The sequence below is a fragment of the Thamnophis sirtalis genome, unplaced genomic scaffold (assembly GCF_051295495.1).
Source record: "Thamnophis sirtalis isolate CommonGarterSnake01/CBP01778 unplaced genomic scaffold, rThaSir2_p1.2 scaffold_1, whole genome shotgun sequence".
Lineage (NCBI taxonomy): Eukaryota > Metazoa > Chordata > Lepidosauria > Squamata > Natricidae > Thamnophis > Thamnophis sirtalis.
This window is the reverse complement of record NW_028261381.1, coordinates 65824938-65834340: the sequence shown is the minus strand read 5'-3', so window position 1 is coordinate 65834340 and position 9403 is coordinate 65824938. Positions and strand designations below refer to the sequence as shown.

Genomic DNA, 9403 nt, shown 5'->3' with positions numbered 1-9403 from the left:
CGGAAAGTTGCCTAGGTACTAGCCAATCTGATGCTTCCTTTGTGTTTGGGGAGAATATGATTTTCTTTAACATGTATGTGTTTACACTGGGAGAAAACCAAGATTTTCAGGGTTTTAGATAAATTATTATCCTGTTTTGCAACTACTAAATCCACAAGCCACTGTGTTGGTTTAAACCCAAAGGAAGAAAGCTCCTCCCCTGTTTTTTGAAGTGCCTTTGTGTTCTGCTTTCTCAGAGAAAAGGCTCTTTCTTAGGCATTTGGTGGCTAAGCAAGGTTTCTAGCGTAATTCCACAGAATATGTGGACATGGAAACAGTAAAATGGCACATAGGCAATAGAGGAATGCTACCTCTTCTTCAATGGCCAAATTTCAACTCTGTCCTCTTTTGAACATGTTATTTGTGTAAGGTACAATGTGCTACAAAAAGGGTTTACACTATTTTTTAACATCTTTAGTTTAGTAACTAAATTTCCACAGGACCCCAAACCAGCTTTCTTTAGCAGCTTTTAATAGAAAGTCCCACCACAGAAATCATATAAGTTAAAATGATAGCCACACCCTGTGAATCTACATGACAATTAGCAGTCACCAAAACCTGGCCTCTGCCCCAAGGAATTCACGTTTTTAAAAATGAGAACTGGGGGGGGGGAGAGAGAAAAGAAAAAGTACGTTTGGAGAGCATAATAGGCAGGGGAGGGGCAAAATGGGAGGGGTAGGAGGAAATGCAGTTAAATTACTCATAACTTCAACAATTCAGGTAGCAAAGGTTTTGGTGCTTTCAACTGTAGGAGACCCACCTGCGCAGATTTCAGGACTAACAGGGAAAAAAAACCTATAACCCAACATTGGGTAGTTTGCAAGGCATTCCAGAGTTGTTTTTTTAAAGCAGCTTTGTCTAACTTAATTGAAGTAAAATGGGCACTTCAGAACTCCCCTAGGGACTTTACGCATTTGCAAGATTCACAAACTAAGGAAAACTTCTCCAGAGTTTTAAACAGAAGCACTTTAATACCCCCCCAATAATTACGTTGCTTTGAGACGACAACCCGACGCAAATCCAAGTCTTTACAACCCACCCACCCCCGTTACCTCCCAATGCCGGATGGTAGGCCCACTCCCCTCCCACCCCCACCCTTTCAAGAGGAATTTATTACGCTTCCACCCAGGAGGAAAGTTTTGCTGGTTCGATACGGAGCTTACTTTGAAGCAGGAAAGCAGCTCCGAAAGGCAGGAGAAGCCCCCTAACCCACTCGAAAGCACCTGGGAGAAGCGAAACGGGATCCACCCCGCACTGTGCCCTTCGCTGCAGGACGGCGCCGCCGATGCAATCTTTGCCCTCTCGCGTTCTTTCCTCCGCTCCCTTCTTTTTTCCCCAGCAAGATCTCCGAAGACCCAAGCCGATCCGCTTCCCGGGAACTCCTTGGCTCCCTCCCCTTAGCCCCCCCCCCAACACAGAAAGAAAGGGGGGAGGGATCACCCGGGTGGGCAACGAAGAGAATCGACCCCCGAAATAGGGAGGGGGGGATCTTCCGTGCCCAATCAGAAGTCAGGCGCGAGAGGGGCGGGCGGGCGGCGGAGAGAGGCAGTCAGATGCAATTATTATTACAAAATCCCCTTACCTTGGGCTTTTCCCCCTTCGCTTTGCTCTCTCCGGGAATCTGGCTGTCCCCCTTCCGCGGCTGCTTGGGGAAGCAAGTTTGCTTCGCCTCCACCCCTGGGAGGGTTTAAAACAAAATCGGGACGAGGGCGGCGGAGAGGAAGGAAAGCACTTTTCTTTTCCTTTTGGAGTGCCACGATGATCCCAACTGTTCCGCTAGGTCTATCCTAATCATTCGAGTTGACAACTTCGCATAGTCTCCCCGGACTAGGTGTCCCGTCGTCCTTCTGCAAATGCAAAGGAGGAGGAGAGGAAAAAGAAGAAGATAAGCGTGCGGTTTCCTAACAAAGCGCTAAGGAATCTTAAGGATAAAAATCTCTGATCGGCGAGAGCTTTAAAATCTCACGGACAAAAGACGGAGGAAAGCAGTAAGGATCTCGTGAAGCTTCCCTCCTCCTCCTTCTCCCCCCTCCCTCCTTTTCTCTCTCTTTTTTTTTCCTGCGGGATCTTTCGCTGCTCCCCCCACCCCCAACCCCCCCCTTGCTCAGTTCCAACACCTAAAATGGAAGTTGCACCCAGCCAAAGGCAGAGGAGGCGGGCGGCGACAACACGGAGCGTCCTGCCCAGCCCCTCTTTCCCGAGGTGATGTCAGCTCCCGCACAGATCCAATGGGAGGCGGCCATCAATCAGGGATCCTAGGCTATCCAATAGGAAACTCCATTGTAGATTTTTTTTTTTGTTTAAAAAAAAAAGGACAAAAAGGAAAATAGGGGAAAAAATGACAGGAGAAATGTGCAAAGAACTTTTAAAATCATTTTAAAAAAGAGAGAAGCCCGATTTATTTTTCCTTTTTAAATTCCAGCGTGCTGAAGAATCTTCTCACAAAAAGCAACATTCCATTCCACGGGGAAGAGTTCAGGCTCCAACATGTTTCACTCACTTACTTCTATTTCCTCTCTGATCCGGGATTTGAAATACTTTTGTTCACGCTTTTACCTTTCAACGCTCAGAATTGGTGGTTCTGCGATCGGCCCCGAAGAAATTCGGCGAGGCTTTTTTCCCGAGAATTATAGCCAGACTTGCGCAATCCTAAAAGAGTTAGTCAGAAACCAGTCCACCGTGCGGGTTTCGTTGGCTCTATTGTTCCGCTTCCTCTGCGTACAGACGCCCCGTCTCACCCCAAGAAATGAGGCGTGTAACGAAAACATGAGATTTCAGAACTTTTATTGTGTTAGGATTTCCCTAATTACCAAAAAAAGAGGGGAGAGGATATTTTAGTCGAATTCCGAAAGGGGGGGATTTGGCAGCACTGGGATCATCAAGTGAAAGGATTTCATTTTGCGTGTCCTGTAATTAAATCTGTACTGATTTAATTGATACAGTGACTAGAGATTTTTTTCTTTCTTTCCTGCTTCACACCCTTTTTCAGAGCGCAGACAATTTGTTTTCTTTGTCTCTCTGATTAGCCTGTATTCTTGCTCAATATTTAATTTGTATTTTTTTATTATGGGTCAGGATTGCTGTGCAGTACTGTAATAAATCAGGTTGTTTGAAGATTCTCTCTACTTAGGGGTTTGTTTGTTTGTTTGCCATTTTGAGCACTGTGACAAAGCGCTCAAACTGATAAAAAAAAGGTCACTATCAGTGAGATGTCAGCGCTTTAAAGATGGTACTTATTTCCAAGGACGAGATCCGTTTATTGAAGTGAATAGAGCACTTTTCGCTAACCACAAATTGCAACGTTTTGTAAGGCAATAGGAAAATGGATTAGAAATACAATTAACTTTATTCAAGATAGAAAATTAGGCTGTAGTCCTAAACTCAATTAAATTTTCTTTGGAATTTTAAACATGTATTTTGTCTCTCTCTTTTTTTGCGTGTGTAAGCACCATGAGCCATCAGAAGTACAAAAGTGGAAAGAGTCCAAGTTGATTTTGTTCCTATGTTTGATGAACAAAAATACATATGTACTCATGTCCCACATACCATAAAAGGATTGGTGTTTTATATATGATTAGCAAATAAGTAGATATTAAGAGGTAAAGTTCTCTATAGTACTAGTAGACCTTGACTTATGACCACAATTAAGCCTAAAATTTCTGTTGTTAAGTGAGACATTTATTAGGTGCGATTTTCCCATTTTATGACCTTTCCACAGTTAGGTGAATCACTGCCATTGTTGTTAGTCACCTGTTAAATGAGTCTGACTTCCCCATTTACTTGTTTGCTTGCAACCTTATGATCACATCCTGAGACATTACAGCCATCATAAATACATGCTGTGACCATGGGGATGCTGCAACAGTCTTGTGAAAAATGGTCATAAGTCACTTTTTCAATATTGGAACTTTAGTCACTAAACTGAAGTTGTAAATCAAGGACCACCTACATTCCCTCCCTTCAAACTAAATATTGCAACTGCTTTAGACTTTCAGAATAATATTTGGGATTAAGATTAGCAGGAGATCTCTCATGTACAATTTTATAAGTCAAATTATTTTACAAAATCAAAGAAGTTCTTCCAACTAATTTTCCATCTTTATTGCTATCACATATATCTCAGTGCAAATTCATTATTTAATAGAACTTTTGTCCCAATTTTTATCAGGATGTTTGTCAGACCACAATCTCTTAACCAAGGTGTCCGGTGAAGATGCAGTAGGAATACATGTGCTGGGATTTCTTTATCCATCTATGAAATTGGGCCCAGTGGAGACCTGCCATTTACCGAAAGGTGGGGCTTTGTGGAGCAGGAGCAGCCAAACTGGGCTACAAAAAATCTGGACAACTGATCTCTTCTATTTATACCACTTTCCTTTATTATTAATTTAATTACAAGGCTTACATTCTCTCCGTGTGAGGTAATTACAGGGAGGGATCAGAGAATAGTAGCAAAACACCTGTAGAATTTTCCTAGTTCCTCCAGGAAGGCAGGAAAAACTGGTCTTTGCATAAATAACCATTGGCTCAAAAAAATGGCTAGAAGCCGTCCTTCCTGGACTAGGCTAATAGTTTCTTAATGAAAAGTCACTTTCTAGTCTTGGGTTCACAGAGTGCACTAAGCATTAATTTATTTATTTACAACATTTTTATCCCACATTATTATTATATACTTTATTCATTAAACATGGAACTCAGCCAACTGAACATTCAAAAATGCATGACAAATACCAGCGACTGGTACTAATGGTTGATACGGTTTTCTGCCAGCATCCTAGGTATCAACCAAGTATCTTCTTGAAATATATGATGTTCTGAGTAGCACAGTTTTTTGCAGTTCCACTCGAGTTATTGCAGGAAGCTGCAATTTCTTGATGTGTTTTGCCAAATTCTTGGACATGGTACCAAATGCCCCAATGACAATGGGTATCACTGTTACATGTTTCATCCATATCTGTTTAGTTTCGATGGCCAGATCATGATATTTTATGATTTTTCCCCCAGTTCTTTTGCTTTGACTATGGCGTCTCTTGATACAGCGATATCAATAAACTATATGCTTTGGCTCTTTACAACTGTGATATCTGGTATTTATTATATTATACTTTATTCATTAAACATCAAACTCAGTCAACTGAACATTCAAAAATGCATCACAAATACCATTGACTGGTGCTAATGGTTGATTCGGGTTGCTGCCAGCGCCCTAGGTATCAACCAAGTACCTTCTTAAAATATAAGATGTTCCGAGTAGTGCAGTTTTTTGCAGTTCTGCTGGTGTTATTGCAGGAAGCTGAAATTTCTTGATGTGTTTTGCAAAATTCTTGGACATGGCACCAAGTGCCCCGATGACAATGGGTATCACTGTTACATATTTCATCCATAATTGGGTAATTTCGATGGCTAGGTTGTGTTTTTTTCTAGTTCTTTTTCTTTGACCCTGGCATCTCCTGTTACCATGATGTCAATAAATTGTATATCATCATCATCATTATTATTACTATTTTGTTCCCCTTTGGCTTTTTGTTGTATGAACTCTTCAAGTTCAGCTTGACTTCTGCTGTTATTTCTTTCACTGAAGTTGCCTTAGTCAGTGCAATTATTATGGAGGTGTGGAGGTAAGAAGCTATAGTGAACAATACTGTAGAGGCTAAATCTGTTGTTCAAATACAGTCACTGGTTGTTTCATCCCATCCTTATCTATCCAGAATCATATTTATTTCTTTTCACTCATTAGCCTAAGAACCAATTTTTGAAAAGCAGTAGTTAATAATATCAGCCATTAAAGGTTAAAATGGTCCCATTTTAGCCCCAGTATCAAATAAATGTAAACTAAGAAGCTGCTGATTAAAAAGGCACAATGCAATATTTTAATTAAGTGGCTGCACAGAGCAATTGTGATATTTCTTCAGAGATAATTGCTTGACCAGATTTCTCAGTCAGTGACAATTTGCATGTAGACACAACACTATCTACATAGGAAATATAAGTAATTATGTGGCAATTATTCATCTTTATGCAAAGAAAACATTAAAAGGATGTCAAGTGACATGCTTGTGATACTTGGTTTGCTTGTCAAAGCAAATTCAAAAGCAAGTTTACTCCATAAAGTTTCTTTAAGTGAATTGCAGGACATGTTCATTTGGTTTTATAATTTACTGTACAAATTACAGATTATGGAGTTCTTAGTGCTCTTTGGTTATTTGCTGCTTGTTTGCTTGTAAACATTTCATTACCTTGAGCAGGTAACATCATCAGTGCTACTGAATTTAGGATTTCTCCCTGTTTATATACAGTAGCTTGCCCTGTCAGTGTTGGTAGGGGTATGTATTTTCTCCTTAAGAGTGTCTTGATTAGAGTAGTTTTCTGCCTGCTTGCTACTGTGTCTAATATTAATTCTCTTATACGAGTATAGATTCTGGAGAGGGTGTGTTCTGCCCTTTTGATTTCTTTTTAACTTTTTTACTGTTTCTTTTCAATTGTATGTAAATATGGTTTATCTCTATATATCTATTGATGACTGATTTGTCTATTGAAATTACAGATTTTATTATGACTGATTAAAAATTGTATTTGGACAAGACAATAATCATGATGCACAAGAACCATCCTCTACAAGAAGTGGTTAAACCTCAAGAATAATTTGGCACATGCAACTCAGTCCTGTAGTTTGCTTATCTATGCTATATTAATTAAACCACAATAATTTGGTTTGTTCAATGCTGTGCACTAAATAAAAACTGAACAAACCATGACACAAGAATACTGCAGGTGGAAGAAGACCCAAAGTTATGATCACATCAGATTCCATGGATCTTTTCATGGAAAAACAATATACAACTTACAGAATATTAGGGCTAAAAGAAAAATGCACCATAGAGTTGTTATTATTAACCATTTATCTGTTATCTGTCAATTTTCTACTTTCCATTCTTTTTATACATTTGATAAGTGGACAGCATAAATGGAATGTACGTGCCCTTACTATGGCTAAAAGACTGACACCCCAACTTTAGAAATATAAATATATGTCTCCATTCACTCTATGAATTGAAGATTTAATTACATTTGCCACCTGACAGCAGACTGCCTATAGGTATCGATTTTGTGTGAGCAAGTGAAATAAAATATAGAATTCATTTATACAAAATACAATGGGTTAAAAAAAGAAATTTATATAAATGTAATATAAAATTATATAAATGTAATATTAAAGTAAATTGTACTTTAATATTTATATTAGATAAATCTATAGAATTGCAACTATTAATTGCTACAATAGTATATTATACTTTACTTTCTTTTTCTATTGTTTTTTATTTGTTAAGCACTTGTATGCATAGGTTTTGTATGTATTTGCATTATAGCTATGTCAGGTCTCGACTGTTTTTTTTAAAGAAACAATAATAAATAAATGTTTATATTAATATACAGAGATAAAAGAAGGTCAATGAAGTTTGGTGCCAATTACCCAATAATCTATTACTTCAGAGGGAGAAAACGACAAACTTAGTCAAAACATTGTTTGCATTTTTTCCAACTCGTCACATCCTCATATAAGGCATGAGACAGAAATCACAATTGCTGCAAAGTACAAACAGAAAAGATCACATTGTATAACAGCCTGCATTCATTCATTCATTAAGCAAAAGGATTCACATATCACAGATGAGCCTCAAAATCATTGTTATTTCATCAAAATGAGCTTTGAGACCTGCAACATATTGATTTATTTTAAGTGTTCAATTTAAACTGCTATCTACAGGCATTTGCCAAATGTGCAAAACAAAAATCACAATTGCTTTTTACTGCTGCAGTTCATTTTCCAATCAACCAACTTCCTAAGCAAACTCTTTTAATGTGAGTAAAACAAAAGGCTCTTTTACTGTAGGAGAGAGATCCACTTATATTCTTTGATTAAATGACCTATTTATGAAGGTCACAGTTTGACAAAAATGTTGTATGGCAGCCCAACCTGATATTTTGCAAAGTAGTAGCAGCAGCAGAAGCAGAAGCAAACAGTTCCTGGGACAGTCAAGTCCAAACCTAAGGGATGTTAGGTTAAGAAAGGCGGACATACATTAATCAATCACACCATACCCTCCAGCTGTAGCAGAAGATCATACATCCCTGGGTAAGATCTGACTTTGACATCTATAAATGAGTATTACTATGGAAGAATCAATAAGCAATAAAATGTCCATTGAATTGAGCTCAACTCCTGATGTGCCATAAATATATTTATATATACAGATATTTTGGCAACATGAACCCAGGTTGTCCTCTTTTTTTCCCCTTCTGGGTATTTTTTTCTGACTTCCTTTCTACTAGCCTCTAGCCCTGTGATTCTCTGGTAGTAGTCTAATAGTCTTCCATTAAATCCAACTTTCCCTGTTAGTAAATTTCAATCCAACCCAACTTTTTCTAAGCATAAATGATGTCATCCATATGCTGCCACCTGCTGAGGCATGTATATGAGTTTGTGTGTGTTTGTATGTATACAAGCACACATAAATGCTAGTAACAAGCAGTCTATATACCGGTAGTATAAATAAAATATGATAGAAACTTCGGTATATCAAACCTAAAACATGATTTGAACCTTTTCCAATTAAATAATTAACTTATTGGTAACTAAACAGTTGTTCGGTGGGTAGAGGTTAGAGCTAGATTCTTAATCTGTTAGGGAAATACTATTCCTCCATAATATTGAGAAATAAATATCACAATTTAAACTTAACTTAGAAATTTAAAAATACTGAAAAAAAGATTTTTAACACTCTTGATTCTTCTCTCATTCTTTGATCAGGTTTAAATAAATAAAGGTCAAGAAATAGAAAGAAAGGAGGTTTGAGAGGATTAAAGATAATTGATAGACAATTTATTTCCACTGAATATATGTGGTAAAAAATTGGTCAGAAGTTCCAACTTAGTTCCACATGAAATAAATGCAATTATTGTTCAAGTCAAGGACAGTTACAATATTTGAAGAATGGTTTCAACCTCTCTTTAAAATATTTTTAAAAGATAAGAAGAAATTTTAGCATATTAACGAATCAACTTGGAACCTTACATGATATAAAATTTAAACTAATTATCAGGAACTGACTATAAAAGTAAATAATTAGTATTACTGTACCACATTCCCTTAAAATTGCATTATACTAATCAAGTTGCTTCTAGATAGTTTTGGAGAATTCTTAACCATAACACACACACACACACACACACACACACACACACACACACACACACAGTTGTAATAATACCCACTGAGTTTCTTATTTGGGTAAAAGTCTCTAAATAATCTGTACCTCTGTCTTTAATAATTAATGCTAGTGTAGCTTCATTGTCCATTTTACCA

The 9403-nt window shown here is 37.8% G+C and overlaps 1 protein-coding gene and 1 long non-coding RNA gene across 8 annotated transcripts in view; one reads left to right on the top strand and one right to left on the bottom strand.

Annotated features, from left to right (window-relative positions):
• Positions 1-2612, bottom strand: part of CTNND1 (catenin delta 1) — a 69612-nt gene extending 67000 nt beyond the window's left edge. For 4 of the 7 annotated variants that reach the window (XM_087714365.1, XM_087714381.1, XM_014072437.2 and 1 more), the window contains exon 1: positions 1622-2084. The gene's annotated coding sequence lies outside the window, so the exon portion shown is untranslated. Of the gene's footprint in view, positions 1-1202; positions 1443-1621; positions 2085-2595 lie in introns of those variants that run through there. The other 3 variants (XM_087714370.1, XM_087714374.1, XM_087714386.1) reach the window with 3 other exon arrangements.
• Positions 1893-3452, top strand: LOC106553858 (uncharacterized). Its single transcript, XR_001313889.2, has 2 exons — positions 1893-2027; positions 2462-3452. It is a non-coding gene; the product is annotated as an uncharacterized LOC106553858 (long non-coding RNA).
• The last annotated feature ends 5951 nt before the right edge of the window (positions 3453-9403 follow it).